General features: G+C 46.0%; 1 protein-coding gene across 1 annotated transcript in view; it reads left to right on the forward strand.

Moving 5' to 3' along the window:
• Positions 1 to 2,572: 2,572 nt before the first annotated feature.
• LOC119182086 (putative D-lactate dehydrogenase, mitochondrial) overlaps positions 2,573 to 27,091 on the forward strand; it is a 51,114-nt gene continuing 26,595 nt past the window's right edge. The window contains exon 1 of the mRNA XM_075886679.1: positions 2,573 to 2,708. The gene's annotated coding sequence lies outside the window, so the exon portion shown is untranslated. The remainder of the gene's footprint in view (positions 2,709 to 27,091) is intronic.

The raw sequence follows: 27,091 nt of genomic DNA on the forward strand, positions 1-27,091 counted from the left end.
GCAGCCGAGTACCTTAGCCACTAGGCCACCGCGGCGGGGCATGTCCGGGGTCTTGCGCTTCATGGTAGCAGTGTCGTGAAAGTCACAGCTTTGGCTGATGATGTAACCTTGTACCTTTCAGATGAAGATAGCCTTTCACGCTGCCTGCGTGTATTTTCCCTGTATGGCGACATTTCAGGTGCAGCGCTGAACATCTCGAAATCCCGGTTTTTCTTCATTGGCTCTCGAAGCTCCGGGCTTAGCACTGGTTTTCCTATTCAACTGGTCACGTCCCTTCGTATTTTAGGTATTTTATACAACCACTGTGGCATTTGCGAATCTGTTTGGTTAAACGCTCTCGAAGAAGTAAGACTGAAAATTCAGGAAGCACGGGATTTTGACTTCCCGCTTCCTGGGCGGAGGTACCTTGCGCAGGCTGTACTTTGCGGTTGAATTTGGTACCTTTCTCACGTCGGGCAACCATCTTTACGTATCACGCAATCACTGCAGTCTGCTTTGTGTTCCTTTTTTTAGTCAGGCGGCACTAAGTTGGTCTCTCGTGCGGCACTGGGACAGCAGCGTTCTCAGGGAGGATTTGCTTTCCCTTCAGTGTCCATGCGCAGTCGGCTGCTGGCACTGCGCTTCCTCTTGCGCCTAGTGCAAGGGGAGGAGTCTCCCGCACGAACGCTTGCATATTACTTTCTGGGTACTCACCTTCGGCATTTGATGCCTAATGCACACCTTAACAGGGGGCCGCAGTCAATAACACTTCTTGCTTTTTATGCAACAACTGTTGCATTTTTTCGCCATGTCAAGTCGAGCTGTCCTGGCATAGATGTTTTAAACAACCACATAGTAGAGACAACTGCTGCTTTGTTGCTTCCGTTGGTCTCGCCAACCCGCCGTGCTCGCTCTAGATGGGTGTCTTGGAGCACGTTAACGGCTTCTTTTCTGCCTGGACACCTCCGGAACTTTATGTGGCGCGTGGGTTGGGGTGCGCTTCCCACTCTCGACCGCCTCGAAAGGTGGAGAATGGTCCAGTCCACAACATGTCTGAACTGCTCCCTTCGGGAAACAAATCAGCATTTGCTGAGGCATTGTGTCATTGCTCGCGTTTTTTTTTTTTTTGGAGAGCCGTACATGCCGGATTTCGCCGTCTCAGAGTAAATCGCTTCGTTTCTTCTGGGCGTTGTCCGCGAGGCCGCTTCGCTTGTCTTCTCATTGTTGCCGGCTCTTTCTGCCTCTGGCGCAACCGCTACGAGGCGGTTGCAGCGGGCCGCCGCCGCCTCGCGCTCTACCCGATCCTAGAGCGATTGTACTCGGAGCTGCTGTCTGTTTTGTCGGAGGAGCTCTTCTTCCTCGGTGAAGAGGAATTGCTTCGGCACTGGTATAGCCCTTTTGTGTCGGTCTGTGACGGACGAGTGAAACTTGTCTTTCAGCTGACCTGGTATTGGTATTCTGATGTGTCGATGCGCCGGCAGAAATGGCATGCCAGCATGTAAATATGCAAATTGCACGTATTTATGTTTTCTTTGTGTCTCATGTTTACCTTGAAATATTTTTTATTGTTGTGGTTGTGTGAACCATCGAATGTACCTGTTCTTTCAACATCATCTCATATCTATGTTCATTTAATTGACGTCTGTTTTATCAACGTCGTTAAAGTATGTCTAAGAAGGAAATGTTCTGTTGAGTGTTATTGACGTTTGTAAAAATAATTTTTTTCTAAACACATAGACAAATGTACAGACACACCAAAGTTTTTGCGTGGAAGGTCCCCAAGAAAGACTGTCCTCTTTAAAAAATCAACCGGCGCTGCACGACCATTCGCTGGCCACCCCATGGTAGGCACTGGATCGCGCGTTCGGAATTCGGAAAAGGGCATCTTTACTTCGCTTTCGCTTGACGTTGAAGCCAACGCTCCTCCTTCATTCAATAAATAAGAAAAATAAAGACGAAATAACATTCAAGCATTAGCAAACTCTACCCAATTACGCAACATTGATGCTATACCCCGACCACTCTGCGATGCATTTACTCGAGTTTTCCCTGTGAGAAGATGCGGGCGCCATTTTTTATCTCTTTGGATCTTTTTCGATGTTCACGAGAAACACTGGTTTTCTGTTCACAGTACGTGAACGACGCCGAAACCGGAATTTCTGCGATGCGACAGCAGTTTAACGCTATCGGGTTATCATACAGTTCTTATGTTGTTTTTTGAACTTCACTTCGACAGTTCTCTTGTAATCGACCCACTACGTGTTGGTGGCAATATATGACACACGTACGTTACTATGGCTAATTTGTTCATCTGTGGCGCTTAAAGGGGACTATCACTATACCAGCTCCAAAACATTACCGGAACAAAATTTCGAACAAGAGGAGTGCTGGACTCCCGTTATGTTTTTCATGCTATTAAATATATGTCACGGAAAACGCATCAGAACCAAGTAACCCAACTGTTTTCGTCACTTACTACTTCTACTACTTGATTCTACTACTACAGCTACCTCTACTATTCATTGTCGTCACCGACTGCCGCGCCACGTTGGCAGCTGCGGCTTGCTTAAATACCGCATTCGTTTACCTTTCATCGCGTTGCCCCGCTCACTAACTAGGCGTTTCGCCAGTGCGGTTTGCTACCAGAGCAGCGCGCAGAACTGCCTCCCGGCGTTCGGCGGCTGCAGCGGCCCTTGGAGACCCACGACGCCCACACCACCTGAGTACAGGTGAGCAGCCGTCGGGTTTCTCTGTCAGGCTTTCACGTTGTGCCGCGCATGAGCGCCTGCGGCTCACTCGAGAACCCCGATTCGCACTGTGTTAGGCAGCAATCTTTTTTTCGTCATCATGTGTAGTGGAATACTATCGAAGCTCGCATTCGGGGATGTCGTAGACATAACTGTGCTGGTTGCGCGATTTTTTCGAGTTCTCGAATTACCGTAGGTGGCATATCTTAACAAGACCGTGCAGTGATGATGGCAAACAGTGCTTTGTATCTGCCCCGCCGCGGTGGTCTAGTGGCTAAGGTGCTCGACTGCTGACCCGCAGGTCGCGGGTTCGAATCCCAGCTGCGGCGGCTGCAGTTCCGATGGAGGCGGAAATGTTGTAGGCTCGTGTGCTCAGATTTGGGTGCACGTTAAAGAACCCCAGGTGGTCGAAATTTCCGGAGCCCTCCACTACGGCGTCTCTCATAATCATATGGTGGTTTTGGGACGTTAAGTCCCAGATATCAATCAAGTGCTGTGTATCTGAAAAGAACGTTCCTGTCGGGCTGCTGTATAATTGCAATATACACGGCCCAAGATACTTTATTTTGCTGGTTGGTGGGAATACACGCCAATAGCGTTAGACGCTGTTGACACGGTAAGTTACTACTACATAAAAAAGTACCAAATGTCCCTTTCTCTCTTTTCAATGTTTCATGTCCTGGCAGAAACTGTTTTATTGAGTTATTCATTATGGTTGCGGTAACGAATTTTATAATGCTCTAGGGTTTGTTTCGACAGGATCGCGATGCGTTGTTTACTGGCGCTTACGTAGACGTTCGTTTTATTGCGCATGCTCTTGCAGAACGACTGATAGATACAAATTCTAAACCTCTTTTAGCTAATCTTCTGTGTTCTCTACCAATATTATGTCAGCAGCTGCGTATGTTTTATGCGCCTTGTCTTTCAGCACGCTTCGTACCAATCAAAATCCTGAAGTCTTCTTATATTTTGGCACTTTTCACGTTTCAGAACATCACCTGACATCTTGTAACGTAGAACAACTAGCTGTCGTGGTTGCATTGTTTCCAAGTTTTGGTGAAGCTATTCGCAGGATACCATCACGCTTTACTTGCGTGCGTAATCAATTACGACGATATGGCTGTGCAGCTTCACATGAGAATCATTTTTTTGCGCACCTAAATGCAATAAGTATGTAGTAACAGTATGTAGTACAGTACAGTACAGTACAGTACAGTATGTAGTATGACAACTGTGTGTGGAAGTGACGCTTGCGCAGACAAAGCTTAACTGTCAAAGCATTAGGGTCAATATCCGAGGGAGGAGACCTATTGTTTAAAATTAAAAAAAAAACGGAGTCCTTAATCTACATGAGTGAGCATAACTAGTGCGGAGACGTTCTAGCAAATGTAATGCGGGCTCTTTGTTTGGCATTTTAAATTGGGTGAACCGTACACAAGACTGCCAGCTAATTGGGTCTGCTGTCGTTGAAATGCATGAAGTGTTCGGAATAGAAAAAAAATAAAATCTCAGTGAAGAGACATTATCTCCGAAATTGAAATATTTTAGTCCCTTTTAAGATACCTTACAAAATCGCCTCAAGGTAGGTCATGTTCGCCACTTTTACGCTTTTGTGCTGTTCTTAATAAGCTATTCAGGCTTCGTCAAATGTAGAGCCTTACATCACTTACACATTCCATAAAACTCAGTTTCCTTACGCTTTCATTCGCATGGGGTTATTCCGAAAGTAGGCTAATGGGATTAACTTTCCTGATTAAATGGTTTAGAGCATCGTATTGATACGAGAACTGCTGTTAAAAATGCCTCAGATCTTTTTTTTTCTGCGAAGTGTTCTTTACCAAGTACCACTACAATAAGCGGGGGAGGGGGGGTGATTCTGATAACATGAGAATTGAGCACGCTGGCAACACTCCCCACTAAGCCATGAGATTTGCACCATGTAGACCCGGAATATTGCCACTGATAATGTGCCCAAAAATTACACCACATCATTGTCCTGCAGTCTATTAGCACCAAGTAAAACAAAAACAAAAAAGAGCGTGGGATCAATGCGAGAAAAGTTGTGTTATCAAGAGGATAGCCCTCATTTTCTTCAGAGATAATGTAAGGGTACAAATAATAAAATATAGTTATAGTAATAAAGAAAAGAGCGCAGATGCGAAACCTGAATTTACGCGAAGGTAAGTTTCAGCCAACAAAGGGTATGCTAAATGTGTTGCGGCTAACTGTGGTTGGTAAAGCAGCACTAAATTTCTTACTTCGCACATTGGAACTATTTTTGTGCACGATACTTCAGACGTTCATGTCTGGCAGTTTTGAATGTGGCTTCGCTTGCAAAGTATGTCAGAAAACAGCCACGGTGTTTGTGGGATTCACATTGTGGGACGACCATACAATTATTTCAGGATGCCCAGGCCTGGTGAGAATTCCCTAAAGCTGGTGTGAAACCTACTCGTTAGCAGTAAAGCTGCTGCGCGAAAAACTCGAGGTACTCAGAGGTCCGACTTTTGTTGACAACGCCAACTATTGCCTCATCACTCTCTTTAGAAAGGAATGCCAATGTAGGCACGCTTGTGTAACCGCGCTTAGGTCTCTTATGCCTTGTAATTTCCGTGTCGCAGTGGTACGTATTAAATAACGAGCAAATCAAAGAGAACGCTTCGGCTTGCGAAGCTTATCATAGCGACAGACAAGACTGAGCAGTCTGAAATGTGTACGACTCAAGCAGATTCGCTTCGTGGACATTGATGAAACAGCGAAGCTGGTGGTGGCCTTCTGTTCACCCGGATATCGTATTCATAACTTTTTCAAACATTTCAGATATGTTTTCTCACTGCTTTTTCTTAAACACTCTTCCTTAAAGTTCTGCGGTGATATAGTATAGGCATCACTTCTTATAAACCACTTATGATAACGCAGCAGTGCTGCGACTATAGTAACGCGTGCACCATTTGTTTGGCTAACTGTTGCTTTCTTCCTTGTTACTGCAATTCGTGCGTGGATTTACCAAATTGCACTTCGTGCGTGGATTTACCAAATTTCTGTGCTACGCACGCCTCTATGATTTTGATAGTATTCTGATAGGCCGCACAAATATCTGTGGCACGTACCCATTTGTTGGACTAACCGTTGCCTTCGTTTTTAGTTGACCAGTCAGGAGTAATGGGAATTACCCATTTCCTATAGTACGAACTCACTTTACGATGCCCGCCTGCACTACGACGGATCCCAGACACGAAAATCTCGACTAAGAGCACCTTCGCTGTCCGAAAGGCACAATTTAAATCACGGAGGCAAGGCAAAATGCTTCCTATTCATATATTTTTCAATTGATATCTCGTATTTAGTTTGCCAGAACCTCTGAGAAGTTAAAATTGTGCCTGCGGTGCAGCTGTTGGCCTGACGGTGAGCGTGCATACGCTTGGATACTTTAAATTTCCCCGCGGTCGCTAGTGCCTGAGGCTAAGTTGCCTAACTGTGTTGTATATTTAGCAGCTGGCTTTTGGAAGTAGTGCATGATTACGACAGCAGCAGGGGCTCTACTCTATTCTTTGTTTTATTCGGTCCTCTTATTTGTTTTCTTTTCTCAACCAACTGCACTCACAACCGCCTTTTTTCGTGTTCCCGCGTCTGTGCTTATGCAACTGCGTTGTGTGAGCACGTGAAGGTGAATCTCGCGATGTTCACACCTTTGTACGAAGGTTTTGTCGCTAAATTACGTTGGATTTTTCATCTTTTTTTTTTCACTTTTATCGCACAGCTATAACGCCACACAGCTCTCCGAACCTTTTTCAGTCACGGGCCATGCGTTGCTTTCATTGCTTCAATAGTGGAGGAAATCCCGCCAAAGGTGCTCCGCCCTCAATGACCGAACACCTTTCATGCAGTATTGCTCGGTCCTCGAGAACAACATCGTCGTGTACAAGCTTCATGACGGAGTCGCATAAATAATTGATGTCAATTATTCCTTTAAACAATAAATTATTAATGAAAACAAGTGATGTTATAGCTAGTTTAAGGCGCCAGCTGTGTGGATGAGGGACCGGAAGCATCAAACTAGATGATTTATGGTAATGACAATGAGCCAACGCAGATCTGTTACCATTTGCTAGTTGTCCCTTACGCGCTTCCTGTTTAAAGCGGGTAGATGTTGTGACTGTGCACAGAACAGAAGGCGAGAAGTAACCCATTGCGTTCGACTGCATTTACTACACTGAAACGCGGCGCAAAGGGTTTGAGATATAGATAAATATCGTGAGATATGAAAATGCACTGCATATGTTTCATGAAGACGCACAGCTGACATCTGTAAGCCAACACTATTGAATACGCGGACACAAAAAAGAGAAAGAGAAATTCGTCCCGCCTTTTATAAATCACACGCAATTTATAGTTGCTAGGATTGCATTGGCTTAACACGTGACAACGCTGCGTTTCAAATGCTCAGTTATAGTGCACTAGAGGTCATTCCCAAGTCATTGGTTATGTTTTCATAAGGCGCAGTGCCATCTCCGTCTCTTTAAGTCGTGAGAGGCTTGATTGATCTTCGATCGCGCGCTTGACCCAGATTCAGTAGACGGCGGAAGTTGCGTCGAACCTTGGCCGTCGCTCGCATCCTTGACGTAAGCGGCAGCCCGTCTAGGCTTCCGGTGAAAGTGGGTAAGTGCAACGCACCCTTCACTCTCTCCCCGAGGGTGTGCGAGCCAAAAGGGGAGAGCGCAAGGTGACGTCTCGATCTGCCAGACCTTAGGCGGTCAAGGTCGCAGGCGATGCTGAAGAAAGTGCGGAGGGAAACGTAGCAGCCTTCATTATCGGCGCGACTGAAGTCCTGTCAGATGTTAGCTTGTGCTACTGGTGTATCGAGCGGCAATTCGCATTTGAGCAGGATAATGGTGTACTGTGTGATGTCAGCGCACGCTAAAGAACACGAGATGGTCGAAATCTCCGGAGCCCCCCACAACCGCGTCTCTGGTAGTGATAGCGTGGTTCTGGGACGTGAAACGCCAGGTAATAAAGATAGCAATATTCGGCTGAACGAATACGCTCGCACCCCTTAACTTTGCTGACTACTCTGGAAAATATTTGCGACTTGGGAGTTTCCCAGTCGCAAACCTTGACATTTCGTCATTCCGTATTAATTGGTGAAATGATTTTTTATTTGTCGTGCGCTACTGCATTCTACCTTGCGTATTCTATCCTTAAATTTTGATGACAACGTTTTAAAGGCGAAGCTCCTTAGGCTGTGGTCGTTCCCTTCCCTGTAGTAGTAGTAGCAGCAGAAGGAGGAGGAGGACGTAGCCACCTCTAGTTTATGAATCGCTCTATAGATAGCGTTCTGTGTATATGTCCTTGGAATTATCACTAGATGGGGGCAGTGGTTTTCGCACAGTTGATGATTTCGTACATTTAACGGACGGACGGACACTTTGCCCACTCCGTAGATATGCTGTGTGTTTTTCTTTTTTTTCTCTCTCATCGCTGGTATTTTTTTATTTCAGTCTCATTATTCATCATCGTGTGTGATTGAAAACAGCCAATTTACCTTTCTTACGCACATCGCGTATGCAGTCCACTAGCTCGTACCAGCTTCACAGCAATGGTGCCTACAGCTTATTAACGCATCAACTTTACACGTCTTACGAGTAGGGAAGTTTTAGATATCTGGCGAGACCTGACGACGTATTGCGAGACAAGCATTGACTCTAACGCGACTGGTGCAAAAATGATCCTATAAAAAGTCGGTCAAAAGTTGCACAGTACTCTAGTGAATGCGTGTGTGCAGTTGGCGTACCAAAATGGGCATGACCTCACCGTTACATGACATCAATGAAGCCTCAATTTATGGAAATATGTGTCGTCGTTATTATGGCACATAACTCCGTGACATTATGACGTCGTAGCACGCCATCATTCCTCGCTCAAAAATGAGCCGGCCAAGGAGGTTGCGCAAAACCGTGCGAGGTGCAGCCTCCCTGCAGTGTCTCACATCCAGGGTCGGGTCCTGTAATCTTTCGCAGTGGCGGAGGTCAAATATAATTCGATTGGCGTAGAACGAATCGAAGCAAAAATACTATGTATTTCGCCTTCGAATTGTCTTAGAAAAATGTATAACGGGTTGTAGCACTTTCGCCTTGAAGTCTCAGAAGAACGCACTATGGTATTTTAAATGGGTATAAACTTAAGCTTGTTGACTTCGTAGCAGGGAACAGCGCAGACACACGGGGCAAGAGAGACTTACAAGACTTGCCACTGGCTGCATTTTTTTATTTTTCTCTCGCTCTCTCTCTCTCGCTAGCAACATGAGCATTTATTTCGTAGGTGCTCAAATGTACAGGCTCCTTTGGAAACTAAAATAACAAAAAGAAGGGGGAAAGCCCCCCCACCCTCATGAATTACTTGGGACGGATGCGTTGGGCCATCTCCGCCCCCCCCCCTTTATTTTGTTATTACCGTTTCCAGAAGGACGCGCATATTTGTGCACCTACTAAATAAATGCTCGTGGTGGTAGCCAGCACTAAGTCCCGTCAGTCTTTCTTGTCCCTTGTGTCTGCGCTATTCCCTGCTATGAAGCATAATGGTAACATTCCGCCACCCTTGATCAGTGGGCATACAGGGATTTGCTGGTGACCCGAATGTCGCACATTCTATCTCTGCCGAGGCGCCAAGGTCACATTTTGGTAGAGGCGAATTAGTTGAGAATCATGTGCTGTGCCTTGTCAATGCATGTTAGAGAACATCAGCTGATCGATATTTCCGGAGCCCTCCACTACGGCGTCTCTCATTATCATATGGTGGTTTTGGGACTTTAAACCCCAACAATTAAAATGGTGCACTTTAGCACTCCTACGTCTATATCACGTCATTACCAATGACTGGGCTCGATGACGTTGTCTCGTTTGGCAGTGGAGAAGTAAGCTACCTCGACGAAGGCTCACGAATATTGTGTAACATAGCGGCCTCTGCTCGGTCTTTCGCGCCACGCACCATACGTCAGCCTGTGGGCTGTCGGCATTCTTTCGTCGCTGAGATAAAGGGCAGCGTTGGCACCTAGCTAGAACTCGTCTTTATGGTATTTGCCTTCTTATCTTCGTCATAAAGGAAAAGAGTCCAATTCAAGGCGCAGCTTCACTGTCTTTTTTGCGAGGTTCACGTTCACGCCCGAATTTTTAGGGTGGAGGAAACTCCAGTGCAATATAAACGTTCACAACTCCATATTCCTTCAAAGCAGCCCCACTATTTATATAATAGTGGCCCAGCATGAAACGACGCGCCTGCTAAAGTGTAAGTACGCGTTTCATTCTCTGAAACAGGCAGTGACGTAAACCCAACACTCGTAAATTTGTTTTTGCATGCTCATTTTTTTAACATCACAAAACATTTTCAGCCTCAGGCCCAACCATATAACTTACTGCCACCCCGCCGCGGTGGTCTAGTGGCTATGGTACTCGGCTGCTCACCCGCAAGTCGCGGGATTGAATCCCGGCTGTGGCGGCTGCATTTTCGATGGAGGCGCAAATGTTGTAGGCCCGTGTGCTCAGATTTGGGTGCACGTTAAAGAACCCCAGGTGGTCTAAATTTCCAGAGCCGCCACTACGGTGTCTCTCATAATCATATGGTGATTTTGGAACGCTAAACCCTACATATCAATCTTCAATCAATAGCTTACTGTAGTTTATTCTCCATAGTGCATGCGCTTATTGCTTTGGCTCAATAAGTTGCAAACGAGCACAACGAACCCTTCACACGGTCGCGCACAATTCGTATATATACGTCGGCAAAAGAATCTGGAGCTCACGCACACTGAGTCATGAAATGTATGTTGCGATTGGGGCTCACTCGGACTCAGATTCAATATTTTTTTCCCGAGGCAGACTCGCTCAAACGCGCATTCACAAAATTTGCAATAGCCGGAATCACTCGCGCTCAAACTGATCAAAACTTTACTCACCTGCACTCACCACTCAAACCAATATATCACGCAATCAGTACTCTTCTTGGCGCCTTTCTATACACTACCTTCTAGTACGAGTTATGAGAGAACGCAATAATGTCGTTTTTGCAAAAAAATAGGGGAAGGGGCAGGGGTCAAGATGCTTCCTTAGGCGATTCTCGCCTCTCATTAATAAATATTGAAGTATTATATGAATGAAAACGCTTTAAAGTACAACGTTAATCCAGATGAGGATGATAGTAAGGGCGAATATGGGTAGATAGAACCCTAGCACTCCCCAAAACATTAAAGCTCATTCATACTGAATTAGTAATTCTATCTCGCGCTTTGGACTCGCTCGGATTCCGGCTCACCAAAACGTTCTTAAGCAGGATTAACTGAGACTGCCACAGACGACAATTTTCTTCAACCGCACTCAGTCGCACTCAATATCACCGAAATATTCACTCTCATTCTCATGGTTCGATCCGACTTTCAGAGCCCGAGTTGGTTCGCCGGCATTTGCGCATACATAACTACGCAGCGCCTATTTCAGAGCCACCTGGGGTACATATGTGGATAAGCATACAAGTTTGTCATGCACATGTTCGGATACCTGGGGATATTGTAGTCATCTTTAAGCTTTGTTTTGTGCATCATACATTAACAGCCGTTGATTTTATCTCCGTGCTTTATACCTTCTTTATTATTTGTGTATGAATATGTCAAATGCTTTGCACTAGAGTTTGTGTTGGCGTGTGGACATCGACTTGTGCGTGCAAGTATTTGTGTGCGCATGTGCCGGAGACAACATGCAGAGATTCGGCAGATGTACATAAAAATTCGGAAAAAGCCCATTCTCAGTGTAAACATGGCCATTTGCTTCAACATTACGAATGGAGAGACAAGCATAATGCAAATTATTTTTTAACATAGAATATATTTGTAAGCACAATCTCTCAATGGCTAAAGCACGAAAGATGTAAAATTTTAACGCATAATTCCACATTCTTGGTGCACGCAAGCCAGGGATTATAACACAGACCATAGGAGACTTAAGACATGGTGGTCCCTTAGTGTTGACTTTCTTTTCTAGCGACAAAACTATTATGCACACTGTATACATCTATGTTTACTTGGGATAAATAATTTGCAGGTGGAAATACTACATTCCCCAGAGAATCATCGTGACAAAAAAGTTTTTTTTTGCAGCTGTGTGGCTCAGCTGTTGATCAGTATTATTGAGGGAAATCGTCACAGTTCCTCTTCGAATTACACGCACACTTTTTTACGACCCTTTTACCCAACGCTGATTAGCAGGTCAGAAAATTGATTCAGGCTGGCCTCTCAGCTTTTTCATCATAATAAACCTCTGTTCCGTGGCTTTTCACAACGCATCTACTGTGAGTTATCTAAATGAGTATCACGAAAGTGATAAAATTGCTGGGAAAATGTTCGACTCTTAAAGAAATACTGGTTATCGTAGCCAGGCCTGTAGAGCCGTTTTCCTCCTTCTTTGTGTTTTTCTTGTATTTTCCCCCAGGAACTCTAGTTCAATGCATGGCCAGTTACCATGGTTTGCTAGTTCTCCTGGGGAAACTTCCTTTGACGAATTGTTCGCAATTGTTTGCGCATGCTCACTGTAATCTTCCTCTTTACGTAATATAGTAAGTAGCTGTTCACGCAAGCCCTCATTGTCAGGCGTTCTCATTGTTGGTTGCAATCTCGGCGGCTGACCTTAGCCTGGGCGCCATGAAAGGGTTGAGAAGTCGGTGAAGGCTGCTCCGCCGATCTTGCGAACATAACATATGTGAGTGGGTAGCGTGACACGTATCTATGAAACGTGCTGGAAAATGGCCAAAAATTCGGCTGACGCGACAGTCAATTTCGTCACGGGACTAATATCTCTTCCTCTCGTTTCACAGCGTACGACTCGCCCGACGGGCTCAGTGACAAATCAGGCAGCCATACCCAACCCCGCGCCTTTTCCTACTAACTAATTAGTACTTCGTAATTAGGAATAGTAATTAATAATTAGGAGATGTGCATGCCATTACATGCACATCTCCTAAAGCTGAGCGAATCCACGCATCATGCGGTTTGAAGCTCCTGTAAATATTTATGCATGTGATGGGACATTCAAATTCTTTTTTCCATCACTGGACACAATGGTGCAGTTTTTCATGGTTCTTCACCGCTGACCCGAAGGTCAGCAGTCAAGGACCATAAAACGTGCATTTTTTTACCTGCATTTTTGATGCAGGTGAAATGCTAGACGCCCGTGTTCATATACTTAGGTAAGAGTTGAAGATCAACAGATGGTCTAAATGTCCGAAACCCTCCACTATACGCCTCCTCCCGAAATTGTATCATGGTTTCGGTGTGTCAAACGCTAACAATTAATGCTTTAATTGGTTCCTCATTTTCTTAATGTGCTGCGTATGGTGAATCAAAAAGTGCCGCGGTGAAGACAAAGTTCAAGACAGAGTTTAAAACACGTGGTGCATTTTCCTGCTTGGGAAACTGCGTAACGCTTCCGTTTCCGAATGAGGTACTGCAGGGGTTTCAGACACGAGGCCCGTGAGCCTCGCGCTTGCGGCCTGCGTGGACCGCGCATCCCACATTTTCTTTTATTTTCTTATTATTGTGTATGTGACTTGCATGGGCACGACTGCTCTGAAGTGTTCCTTTTGTCAGGCACCCCATGTGGTCCGCCGCCGTTGAAACTTACCTGTGAAACGAAAACAGCGTTTCAGAATCGGCGTTCAGATTTTACGTATTTTCGAGGTCAGCATACATGTTGTTGGACGTAATTCTGGCCTCGAATCTTCATCAGACATGGTCCCTATATGAGACATGGGAAAGGGTTTTTTGTTTTTTATTTTTCGGTGATAACGTTTGCTGACAACGTGGATGAACCCCCCTTCACCCGCTTTCACCTTCTTCTCTGACCTGGCCCGTGAGGGACAATATTCTTTGAATGCTGCCAAAGACGAGTTTGAGACTGTCTTTGTCAGCCTTTTCTGTCTGTCTGTTTTTTTTATTGTGCTTTAACAATATTTTCAAATATGAACGAGTTTTAGACCCCTGATATACTGGATTATATGTGAGCACAGGAGCAGAGTGGCTTGTCGTTTACTAGGACAGCCAGATCGCAACCGCAAACGGAGTGCTGGACTGATCACTCTACCCTGCCTAACTGCTAGAGGAGCAAAACACTAAGATTTAAACTAATTTTCCGAATAACATGCTACAACTATGGCTAATTCATGAGACCGTGTGCCAGAAGGTAAATGGCCGCGGTGTAGCGGGCGCTATGCGGGGTAACCAGTGAGACCTAAGGCTAGTCGAGGGAGCGTTGATCTTCTTACCAATTTTTTTGTGAACGTACAAACTTCAGAGTGGCCCTACCAGCAGTGCTCGCTAAAAATCAAGTTGGCGTCAAAGATGAAAGTATTGATAAAAATGTCGGTACCTTTTGCGATCTCCGCGGTGGCAGCTGTCGCAAACAGTCAGCCCTGGCTGACGAATTCCAAGTCACTTAAGGCTTAAGTGAAATTGCAGCTGCCTCACTGGAGTTGAGGTTTCAGTGGAATCCCAGCTGCCCCGCTCGAGTTTCAGTGAGAAAAGTGGTCGTATAAAAAACAGCTTATACATGTAGTGGAGATTGTCATCGAAAATCATTCAACAGGATGTGCATGATGGTACCGCTATAAGAAGCTGTGAAGCTTATCTCAGTTCTTATTATAATGCATACGATAAAAACGGCTTGCGCTATGACCTCTATCACGTCGTGAACATTTGTTCGTGCCCACTAGACGCGCTAAAACTAGTATGACACTTCAAACATAGATGAGATACAAGCATAGCTCGCTAACATTTATGAATGTGGAATAACGAGTTCAGAAATTCTGGGTCTTTGATTTGTGAACCTGGCTCGATGGCTGGCTATTTTTGAAACGAAGTTTTCTGCAGGTGCATAACTTCTTGTTGTCAAAGACTTCTAGAGATCGATGCCCTGTATGTCACGTTCTATAACGGGCTCCACATGTTCTTGTATTCTTGGATGTCTGTATAGTACCGCGACCATCTCTGCTGTAGGCGAAAACGGACAGTTGGAGATCCTATTAACGTAAACGCTGACACGACCCATGCTATTGCAACAACGTCACTCCCGCATAGGTTACACGCAATAAATTTCGCGACTTCGGCTGCTTTTCTGGCAGAGTGCTTTATAGCAACAATCCACTGCTGCGGCTTACAAGTGTTGAGTAGTGTATACCTTCGAGTCTGGTCTTCGAAACGCCGTCATTCCAGGATTGCATACAGCACGCAAAATGACTGGACAAAACCAGGTGACGCAGGACAAACGCTGAATTGCCAATTGGATCAACTCAGTCTTGGGACCTCCTTAGCCGAGTCGTGGAAGTAACGGAGCTTTACGCCGCGCGCAGATCTGACCTCCGAAACCCCTCTACGTCCAGCAGTGTTTTCATTCTGACAAACGCTGTTCTTCAAGGCCAAACCTCGTAAACGCGAAAATGCACGCGGCAGCGACGAGCGATGCTACAAGCGACGAAACGGGGCGTTCGCGAGACGTGTCGCGAGGTAGTTTTCGCGCGATAACTCGGTTCACCAGATTTGGATACCGTCGACCATTGCCCGGGAGTGCTGTGCTGAAAGCACCGGAATAGGACGTACATGACAGACGTACTGCCGGTTCTCTTCATGTGCCGCGAAATCGCCACCTCCTTTCCCTCACCTCTCCGCCCGAGTCACGCGTGCACAACGAAAAAATAACGTAATGTTTATGCACGTGCACTTAAAAAAATGCTGCAAGGCAATAATAAACACTTTCCGTTCCATAACACAACAATATATCTTATTTTTAAATTGCATACCGCTCACTACGTGGCTTTCTTGGTGCGAGTAGACTGCCTCATGCAAGCAACAGTGAAGTTCGCTCGCCGAAGCCGTCGCGTGAATGAGGTTTGCCTGCGCTAGCGACTGATCGCACGAAGACGATCTACGTTTCGTCGCTCGCCACCGTCACGTGTATTTTTGCATTTATTGGGTTTGGCCTTCATTCATTCTATAATTCATTCATTCATTCATTCATTCATTCAGCGACTCCAATTCACTATAGCCCTACATGCTTGGACTATCTGTGCAGTGCCCTCTTAAAATGATGTAGCGGCATATGCATAGGACAGAATCTCAAAATGCATTATTTTGAGCCCATTTCATGTATGCTTCTAGTTCAGGAACTTCGTAATAAAGCACTGCGGGAAGGCGACATGTCGGCCCATCAGCTGAAACGCGCCCAAAAGGTTTTCGAATGGCACGTTAAGCAAGATCTGCGTGCATACTCGCATGTAGGTGCGTCACATTAAAAACCAGTGGAAATATTTTCCCAGGTTTGGGCAACGCTCCGTTCAATCTGTATTCTGGTGTTTTCGTACAAAGAGCAAGGTGGGATTATCAACAGTCATATTCTCACTTCTTGTAGCCCTTGTAGATTGCTGTGGCTCCTTGGTGTCACACACAAATAATCGCCGTTATGAACCAATACGCGTTCCCCCTTCTTCATCGTCATCGTCGTCTTCATCTCCGCCTTCCCTACCGAAACACAATCGCCAATTTCTCCAGCGTGGGACGCAATACCTCTTTTGGTGGAGACGATTACAGAAAGGGAGAGAAATGAATTCTAGGAGAAAACATTTCTTCGCTAAGGGATATTTGAAGTTTGAAAACAAGATTTGGGATGTCGTGTCCCCCCTCTAAACCTATATTTACACCGAGCTGGTCAAGTAATACCAACCCTCTGAGCATTCTGCAGAGAAATCAATATGAATTGAACATTATCTTCTATCTCATCGCAGATATGGTAGACTTTGAAAAAGACATTTAGTTATTCCCTTTCTAAAAATAGGGGTTAGATTGACGGTGGAAACTATACTGAGCTTTGATGCCTTAATTTCAGGACATTTCCACCGGGATTCTTTAAATGGCGTTTGCGATTTTATTTAGGAATCCAAACGTATCCCAATGTATTTCCTGAAAAAATAAATATTATTTATCATGAAAAAGTGTTTCAACATACATTCTGAAGGTTAGCTGAAGAAAACGCAGCTGTGTCGTTATTTCAACACCTGAAATCCCAAAATCTGTCAAATTGACTGTTATATTGTTCGCTCTTTTTCCTCTCTTTTTCTTTGGATTTCCTTGCATTACTTGTATATTATTACAAATTCATTCTTACACATGGCTGGCCCCATCGCGGTGGTCTAATGGCTTACCCGCAGGTCACGTGATCGAATCCCGGCTGCGGCAGCTGCATTTTTGATGGAGGCGGAAGTGCTCAGGGCTGGGTACCCATATTTTGGTGCAGGTTAAAGAGACTCAGGTGGTCTAAATTTCCGGAGCCCTCCACTACGGCATCTCTCATATTGATGTGGTTTTGGGACGTTAAACCCCACATATCAATCACTGAATTCTTACACATAGCTTTAATTCTCACAGTAAAAGTACACTACGCTTTCTTGGCCTATCCGTCTCAGCGGGTATGAGCCATATATTTAAGAAAACAAATAAAAGGAGGGAAGCAAAGAGACAGTCAAGAAAAAAGTGATTGAAATGAAAAGTGAGAAGGACAAAGATAGGTAAGAATGAAAGATAGAGAAGTTAGGGTAAAAAGACCGAGAACATAAAAAGAGAGACATGGGAAAATAAGGGTAAGAGGGAGGGAAGCACCAACTCTGCTGCTAGCTCAGTTTTCGTACCGCATGTAGGAGCTGCCCTGCATTTTTTTTGGGGGGGGGGGGAGTTTGAGCAAGATCAACCAACCTTTTGTGAATAGGCGGATATATATGCTGTACGTTCTCATCATTTATTGACTCATGATCACTTTTATAAAAGTCAATTCCCATGTTCTTTAAAGAAATCCACGCGGTTATTTCAAAAAGAGTGACGTGTATAATATTGTTACGAGTAACTTGTTTAATGAGCTATTTACAGCGCAGAGAACCCGACGAGCAAGATGGCGTCAGACCAGCATCCAACGGAAAAACCCACTTCGTCCTCCTCTTTCACGCAGCCGTGTTTAGCGGCAGTTATGTATCATAACCCCTGGCGGTAGAAGCACCGTCCCGGTGCTAAATTTACGCAGAGGATGTCGAAGGGGGGTAATGGGGCTTTAGCCGAGTCACGTGAACGGTGTCACTCAGAGCTGACGATGACTTTGTTGGATCGGTTGGAACAATCTCGTACGTGACGTCTGTCACTTGGCGAACGATACGGAATGGTCCAGTTTAGGGCGACAACAGTTTTTTCGGCAGTCCCACACGCCGAGTAGGTGACCAAAGGAGCACGAGAGAACCTGGAGAAAAGTGCACGTCCCTATGGTGAGAATTGTAGCGCTGTTGTTGGCGCGCCTGTGAAGCCTGTAGACGGTTACGGGCGACTTGGCGCGCGTGGTCGGAGTGGGCAATGTCTTCACCAGCATATTCAGTGGCCGCAGGTAGTAACGTGTCTAAAGGTAGAGTTGGGTCCCAGCCATATAGTAGATAGAAGGGCGAATATCCCGCAGTGTTGTGACGAGATGAGTTGTAGGTGAACGTCACATACGGTAAATGAATGTCCCAATCATGGTGGTCTGGCGCAACGTATTTGGCAAGCATATCGGTTAGGGTCCTGTTAAGGCGCTCCGTGAGGCCATTTGACTGGGGATGGTACGAAGTAGTAAATTTGTGCTTGGTATGACAAGACCTCAGGATTTCATGAACGACAGCTGATAAGAACGTGCGGCCACGGTCGGTGAGAAGTTGACGGGGAGCACCGTGCACTAATATTATGTCGTACAGCAGAAAGTCCGCAAAGTCGGTAGCGCAGCTAATCGGGAGTGCTCGTGTGATTGCGTACCACGTCTCGTAGTCCGTGGCAACAGCAATCCATTTATTTCCGGCTGTAGAGAGTGGAAAAGGGCCCAACAGGTCAAGATCAACTCGGAAGAAAGGCTCGTTGGGAACGTCGATCGGCTAAAGGTAGCCGGCTGGGAGGGCAGACGGCGTTTTGCGACGCTGACAGGGCTCACAAGCGGCGACATAGCGTCGAACAGAGCGGGCAAGTCCAGGCCAAAAAAACCGACGTCGTACCCGATCGTATGTGCGAGAAACGCCCAAATGGCCCGTCATGGGAGCGTCATGAAGTTGATGCAGGACAGTGGAACGCAGGTGCGCTGGGATGACAGGAAGTAAGTCTGATCCGAAGGAATGAAGGCTGCGGCGATATAGGATCCCGTCTTTAACCAAAAACATTCGTAGGGACGGGTCGCGAGGCGTTGACTCCAGTTTGTCAATGATGGCTCGTAAAGAAGCATCCCGACGTTGCTCTTCGCCAATGTTTAACAGCTGCGATACGGAAAAAACGTCCGTGATAGCGTCAGTATCGGTTGCTTCGTCAACAGGGTAGCGGGATAAACAATCCGCATCCTGATGTAATCGCCCTGTTTTGTACATTACAGAGAACGTGTACTCTTGAAGGCGTAGAGCCCAACGAGCGAGACGTCCCGTGGGGTCCTTCAGGGAGGCTAGCCAGCAGAGCGCGTGATGATCCGTGACAACACGGAATGAGCGCCCGTACAGGTATGGGCGAAACTTGGCGACTGCCCATACAAGGGCGAGGCACTCGCGCTCCGTGATGGAATAGTTGCGCTCGGCTGGAGATAGCAGTCGACTTGCGTAGGCTATAACACGGTTGTGTCCGCGTTGTTGCTGCAATAGCACAGCTCCTATGCCGTGTCCACTGGCGTCCGTGTGAACCTCGGTTGGGGCTAAGGGATCAAAGTGAGCCAAGATTGGTGGCGTTGTAAGCAATGTCGTAAGTTGCGAAAACTATGACGCTTGGTCAAGGCCCCAGGTAAACGAGGCGTCTTTCTTCAAGAGGTCTGTGAGTGGGCGTGCAATAGTCGCAAAGTCCTTAACAAAGCGTCTGAAATATTAGCACAACCCCACAAAACTGCGGACATCCTTTGTGGTCTTCAGAACGGGAAAGTTCGTGACTGCGCGAATTTTCTCTGGGTCTGGACGCACGCCTTGAGCATCGACAAGGTGACCGAGCACGGAAATTTGACGACGAGCGAAGCGGCACTTGGAGGCGTTAAGCTGGAGTCCGGCTCGACGAAAAACGTCCAGAATAGCTCACAAACGATCAAGATGCGAGTCGAATGTGGGCGAAAAGACAATAACATCGACAAGGTAACACAAGCAGGTGGACCATTTCAGCCCTTGGAGCAATGAGTCCATCATTCTTTCAAATGTGGCTGGTGCATTGCAGAGTCCAAAGAGCATCACCTTAAACTGATAAAGACTATCAGGAACGATGAATGCGGTCTTCTCGTGGTCCATCTCGTCGACGGCTATCTGCCAGTACCCTGATCGAAGGTCAATAGTTGAAAAATAGGTGGCACCGTACAGGCAGTCGAGGGCGTCGTCGATGCGAGGTAAAGGATAAACGTCTTTTTTGGTAATTTTGTTAAGGTGACGTTAATCGACACAAAAGCGCCATGTTCCATCTTTCTTTTTAACAAGGACGACTGGAGAAGCCCAAGGGCTGCATGAAGGCTCGATAATGTTTTTCGCAAGCATTTTGCGGACTTCATGTTGTAATAGTGCACGCTCCGACGCTGACACACGGTAGGGGCGTCGGTGAATGGGGGTTGCATGGCCAGTATTATTGCGATGGGTGACAGTGGTCGTTTGGCCCAAAGAGTTGCTGGCAAAGTCTAAAATGCTACGATAGCCCTCAACAACGTGGCAAAGTGCTGCAGCTTGCTCAGACGTGAGGTCCCATGACACCATTCGCTCGATGTCGGCGCCCCAAGAACGTGATGGAGTGGAACCACTGACTGAGCTGCAGCAATCGTCAACTCTGAAGGGCTCGACATGGTCATCTTGGAGAGCAGTAATTTTGGCCAGGGAGATACCCTGTGGCAGAACTTGGGTGGTGAGTGAAAAGTTGACCAGTGGAAAGAAGGAGAGGTTTCTCTTAATCGTCAGAATCATATGCGGCACAGCAACCCCATGCGTAAGCATCACTGCAGGAATAGGGGTCACCATGTAATCACCATCAGGTACTGGAGGCGTGGAGGATAAGTCGACATGTGTGACAGAGTTGGGAGGGAGACGCGTGAAATCAATGCAGCAGAGGCTGGTTTGCGGTGGGCTGGTCGGGTCGGAAAAGAGGGGTAAATCGAGATGGAGAGAGCCAGCTGAACAGTCTATGAGGGCAGAGGGCGTGGCTAGAAAATCCATACCGAGTATGAGGTCATGAGGGCAATGTTCGATAACGGCGAAAAGAACAACAGTGCTTCTCTCCCCAATAGACACTCGCGCAGAGCACATGCCAAGAATTGCGGCAGTTCCTCCATCGGCGACTCGTACAGCTCGGTTGAGGGCGGGCGTGACAACTTTTCTAAGTCGGCGGCGAAGGTTAGCACTCATAATGGACACATGCGCGCCAGTATCTATCAATGCACTGACAAGAACATTGTCGACAGTAACGTCCAAAAGGTTCCGGTTCGATGTTAATGTTAATCGACGATTTCTTACGAAGGTCGTCAACGCAGCTCCACCTCCAGAAGCTGCACGGCCTAGTTTTCCGGTCGGAGATGCTGCGAATAGGTCGGGGAGGCAGCACGGCGTTGTGGGGGTGACCGGGACTGACGACGAGCAGGGGACGGTGACCGGTCGTAGCGAGGTCTGCTCATAGGTGCTGTAGGAGTGGAAAATGTGGTCGGCGTTGATGGAGAAAGTGGTGGAAACGCCTGGCGAGCAGAAGTGGTGTGATACTGAGGTGCATAATGGGACGGTGGAGCCCAGCGGCTGCGGCAGTGACGAGCGATATGACCAACGCGTCGACAGTTAAAACATATGGGCCTGTCATCAAGAGTATGCCATTCGGACGGATTGCGTTGTATGCGAGGAGCAGAAAGGGTACGATAAGAAGGCTCAGCAGAGTATACGGTAGGAACAGGATGTAGGCGGACATTCGATAGCTCTTGACGAACGACCGCTTGTATTAAAGAGATCGTGGTCGGGGAAGGCGCAGGCGTCGGTAATGGCGTGGCTACCGGTTGTGCTGCCTCGACCTCTCGACGAATGATGCGCGTAAGGTTGTCACATCGAGGGGCCTAGTGGAAGGCGTCGTCACACGAAGAAGTGGAAGCTGTGTTCGGAAGGCGCACGATGCTTTGGGCTACGCGGCGGGCTTTAGCTTGTTCGAGACGTCGGCATTCTTTAAGGATTGTGTCGATGCTCGAGACGTTGTTAAAAAGCAGCAGGTTGAAAGCATCGTCAGCAATGCCTTTCAAGACGTGGTTAACCTTTTCGCCTTCCGACATGGACTGGTCGGCCTTGGAACAAAGGGCCAAGACGTCAAGAATGTAAGAGACGTATGATTCGGTAGAAAACTGGGCCCGTGTGGAAAGAGTCTTCTTCGCAGCGAGCTGACGACCAGATGAATCGCCAAACAGGTCACGTATCTTTTCTTTGAAGAGATCCCAGCTCGTTATGTCGGTTTCGTGGCTTTCAAACCATGTTCGGGGAGTGCCGTCCAGGTATAAAAGCACGTTGGGGAGCATGAGCGTGGGATCCCATCGGTGAGTAGCACTGACGCGCTCGTACCGCTTCAGCCAAGTGTCGAGATCGATCGTACCATCACCGGAGAAAGTGCCGGGATCCCGGAGGTGCGGTAGTGTGACGTAGGTGGTGGCTTGGACTGATGAGGGCGGCGTAGAGGAAGTACCAGCAGTCGAAGCAGTCGAAAGGTCGCCGATGGTGCGACCGCTGCGCGTCTCCATCGAGGTACGGAGGTCGTTCACCTCCACCAATAATGTTGTGAGTAACTTGTTTAATGAGCTATTTACAGCGCAGAGAACCCGACGAGCAAGATGGTGTCAGACCAGCATCCAACGGAAAAACCCACTTCGTCCTCCTCTTTCATGCAGCCGTGTTTAGCGGCTGTTTTGTAACAATATTTAAAGCCGTGAACAATATTTTCAATGCGTTGTTCTTGCACGGAGTGGGTTGTTTTGATTAGCGTCTGTGTTTGTAGCTTTGAATAAACAATAAATCAGATCATCGAAGTAGGTAGGTCACCTGCAAAGGCATATATTAAGTTTCATATATTATCCTTTCACCCGTCTGTGGTTTCTCTGTTCACTTGACTCATCCTCAGTGAATTGAATAAAATTTAATCGTTCTTCTTAACGACAGTTGATAGTGTACTTCTCGCGTTTTTTTAGTATTAGAACAGTAATTTTGGATACATTTAATGAGATGCACCACAAGCTTACACTTACGAATAAAAGCATCACTTATGTGCACTAGCACTTAAACAAACAGGTGCAGTCGCTTAATGCGCAGTCGATTTTGTTGTATAGTGTAGCATAACCCGAATTCAATATTGACAGCAGGGTGGGGGTTTCACAACGCAGGAAGCGTGAGAAAGTCGGTGCTATGGAAGGTAACTAGTTCCTAATATTAATAACCGGAATTGTTGTGTGTCACGTCTCAAAACCACGACATGATTGCGAGAGGCACCGTAGAGCGTATGGCTCTGACAATTTCGACCACCTGGAGTTATCTAACGTGCAACTAAATCTACATACACGGGCCTAAAGCATGTTCGCCTCCATCGAGGACGCGGCCGCTGCTGCTGAGATCCCATTACATAGCAACATGTTGTCTTAATCGACGCTGAAAAGGACAACGAAGTTTGTTGTCTACACGTTCCTTCTATGTAATTGGCCATTAACGAACTCCATCTTCTCTGATATATCCTCCGTATCATACCTGCGTAAAAATACACGCAACAAAATGTAGTAGTGTACTAGTTGGTACTGCATATCCTGAGGGTTAAAGAAGGAAAATCATGCAAAATAAACAAAATAACGACGCTCGTTTGTAACACACGTCAGGACATGACGCTCTGTCTTCGCGTCATCTCTCGCCCTGGGTCATCGTTCGCGCTAAAGAATATGCCCTGGTACAGTGCACTACGCTATACTATACAACATGTATACCTACAGTATTACGTAAAAAGACAAACAATATATACTAAACCAGCTCTGTGGTCCCATCGCATTATGAGTTCTTACACTCATCGCAGCGCCACGGATTTTCTTCCTGATCACATTAGTATAAATGAAGCAACCGAAGCAAGTTGAAATATTCATAGGTTTCTTTTATAGATAGCAAAAAAGTGGTGGTGCAACCTTACATGATATTTCTGCACTGTCAGAACTCTTGAAGTAGGGAACGAAGAAATGGAAATGTTGTTGAATTGCCGCGGAGAAAAGCAAGAAGTACGGCTGGGACGTTTCTCACTAATTGTCAGTAAGTTATTGTACTTCCTTTCCCAATTTTATATATGGGGTATCCGACAGAGAAATTCCTTGAAATTCACTTCCCTCTCCTTCTCTCTCGCCGCATTGACCACATTAAAAAGTTACATTGATCCTGATGTAATTTCGCGTTGCAGAAATTTTTAGCATCGAGTTTATTGAAATTCCAAAGTTTCTTAAGTAATATATATGCGCTCTAGCTTGAAATAAAAATGCTGGCTTAATATTTGATTTATTATATATAGTGGCGTTTTCATTTTGTTCTAAAGGGCGCTGCCATTCAAAGGCATTTGAACGGCTGGGTTGAAGCTACGCAATTTACCCAGAGCCACCCGACACACACAAAAGAAAACGTTACAACTAACAGACCCTCATCACACGTGTGTCATGTCTGGCTAGCGCAACAGCACTTCTTTTTTAACTTTGTACTTACCACTGTAGACGTATGCCTTCGCCAGATTATTTTATTCTTGTTAAGCTTCAAAGAAAACATTCACATGTGTGATAATTGCCGTACAAGATAACATTTTCGTACAGAAGCTTGAGCCCGAAGTCAGCATCTATCTCCATTTCCTGATGTATAAAAAACACGGACAACACTTTCAATGTAAGTATATCTGCGGAAATTATAGCAATAAAACATTGCCGCTGGTAGCAACGTGGCATTCTACCCCGTGCAGCAAAGAGTTTTTTTGTTGAACGTCCGAAACGGGCAAAGTTTACATGTGTTAATTTCCTTGTGACCTGTTTCAGAGCACTGGCATTTTTTTTTTCAAATGTCTTGGTTAACGCTGAACTGAAGAGCACGTCTAATACGACAGTGTTATCAACGGCGTTAAGCAGTTGTTTGTTTGTTTGTTTATTTGTGTGTGTGTGTGTGTGTTGGCTGCTTGATATATGTGCTTCATTAGATATGATTGATATGTAGATTTTAACGTCCCAAAACCGCCATAATATTACGAGAGATGCCGTAGTGGAGGGCTTCGGAAATTTTGACAACCTGGAGTTCTTTAACGTGCACCGAAATCTGAGCACACGGGCCTACAACATTTTAGCCTCCATCGGATAGGCAGCCGCCGAGATATATATACGTGTCTGTGCTTTTCAATGAATGTTAGTTGCGAGTCTAGCACCTCTGTTGTCTCTTCTTTTGTCCGTGTCTCTTTTTCGCTCTGTTTTCACATCCAGAACAGCGTTTTCCACTTTATATATATTAACTGAAACATGCTCTACATGCATAATATTGATATTTATTTCCGGATCAGGATTAACACCTGAGGCTTCTGTTCTATAGCGAAAGTGGCCACGAAATTCCAACAGCCATTTTTCTTTTTCTTTTTTGCGCAGTGGTAGTCCGCTTTTGCCACCGGTGTCCGTAACCACTATTGCACGAAGGAAAAAAAATATAAAGTATTCAGCACTCTACGCGAATTCAGCCCGTGCCGTTTACGTGGCAGTCGAGTGTGCTACGGCAGAGCCACACTGTTGCTGTTCTGAAAACACACCGTATGCACGCTTCATTTTGGGGATGCAGCCACGTACAAGCATGCGTAGTACAGCGTTTTCAAAAAGTAAAATAACAACCAGGCCTCAAAAAATGCGAATTTTGTAACCAGTGGATCGTTGAATGTTTTCAACCCAGTACAAAAGGCAGAGCCATCATTTCTCATCGTCATCCACCACAGCGTCAACATAGTGCACTTATGCCTTACATGTGTGCAGCGGGTACACCACGCTTCTCTGGAGAATAAATAATAATGGCGTTGTAGGTGCTTCTCTATTTCACAAAAATTATGATTTATGCCGTAGTGCACGCCATGCAAGAAAACGCTTAGTACTTTATCTAAGAGAGGTTAGAAAAATATCTAGAAATGCCCCTCTTCCGTGCTTTCGTTGTTGCACTGCGGCGCGTTCCTCGCAGGCGTGTCGTTATTTGGAAATATACAGATTTCCTTTTTTTTAAATTGGTAAATATACAGATTTTCTTTTTTTTAGTTCGTGTTCCGAAGACTAAAAATAAGCCTTCCGGAATCAACAGGTTCGTGCACCCTACCTCCTCATTCCCCATTTTTATCGCTGGTCGAGTTCGAAAGAGAAAAAGTTCCACATAGGCATTTTTCGGGGCGTTATCGTAAACAGAAATTCACAACATAATCAGCGCCACGCGACCAAGACGTAAATGAGACACCAAAATTATCTACGATGGTGCCGTCCCTCTTACGTTCCCGTCTGCTGGAGCTGGAAATATTTTCGTAATAGACGCACAAATCAGGATGAAACGATGGCGTGTTCTGACAACGACCTGTCGTTAGGCCCCAGCTCTCCAGAGATGGGTGGGAAGGTGACAGTTCTTTTAATGCAACATCAGGGTTCCTTGATCGCCATTATCGTCCAAGAGCACGCGTATAGCATAAGCTAACGTGTTAGACATTGAGTGAAAGGTCCATCTGAATAAATGTACGTAACGCAAAGCGCAACCCCCGCCCCCTTTCTTCAGATAACAAGTGTCGGTGGCTGCTCACCCACCGTCTACGCGATCGAACATCTGTGCGTAATAGTGGTAGCTTTGTCGTCTGCTTTCATTTCCGCGCACGTAAACAACGAGTGACTCTGAAAATGATTCCCACCGTGCGAAGGGTGCAGATTTCACAAAACCTGCGAAATTTGTTGACTTGTCGTAATAATATCTATGAAACCTACTTACCAAATCAAGGCGTTCAGATCATTGGTGTGAAAGTAAAATACCTTACACGGGTACACGGGTCTCCTCTATACGGTGAGTGGACAGCGTGTGCACTGCATGCCAAGAGCACGAACAATGTCACTTTTGCGATGCGTGAACATGGCGTCAGTATTCCTTTAACTGCCTTCCTAATGATAGGCTTAATATAACATAATTGACATTTTCGCTGACCAAGCTACTAATGTGCCCTTGCTACCTGACTATTTCCCTTCGTCTGTGATTGCAAATCGTTGACAAAGCTTTAGCTTTCAATCTTGTAGCCACGCAGCCTTCAAAGAGCTCGAGAGAGG

The sequence above is a fragment of the Rhipicephalus microplus genome, chromosome 2, assembly GCF_043290135.1.
Source record: "Rhipicephalus microplus isolate Deutch F79 chromosome 2, USDA_Rmic, whole genome shotgun sequence".
In the NCBI taxonomy this organism is placed as follows: domain Eukaryota; kingdom Metazoa; phylum Arthropoda; class Arachnida; order Ixodida; family Ixodidae; genus Rhipicephalus; species Rhipicephalus microplus.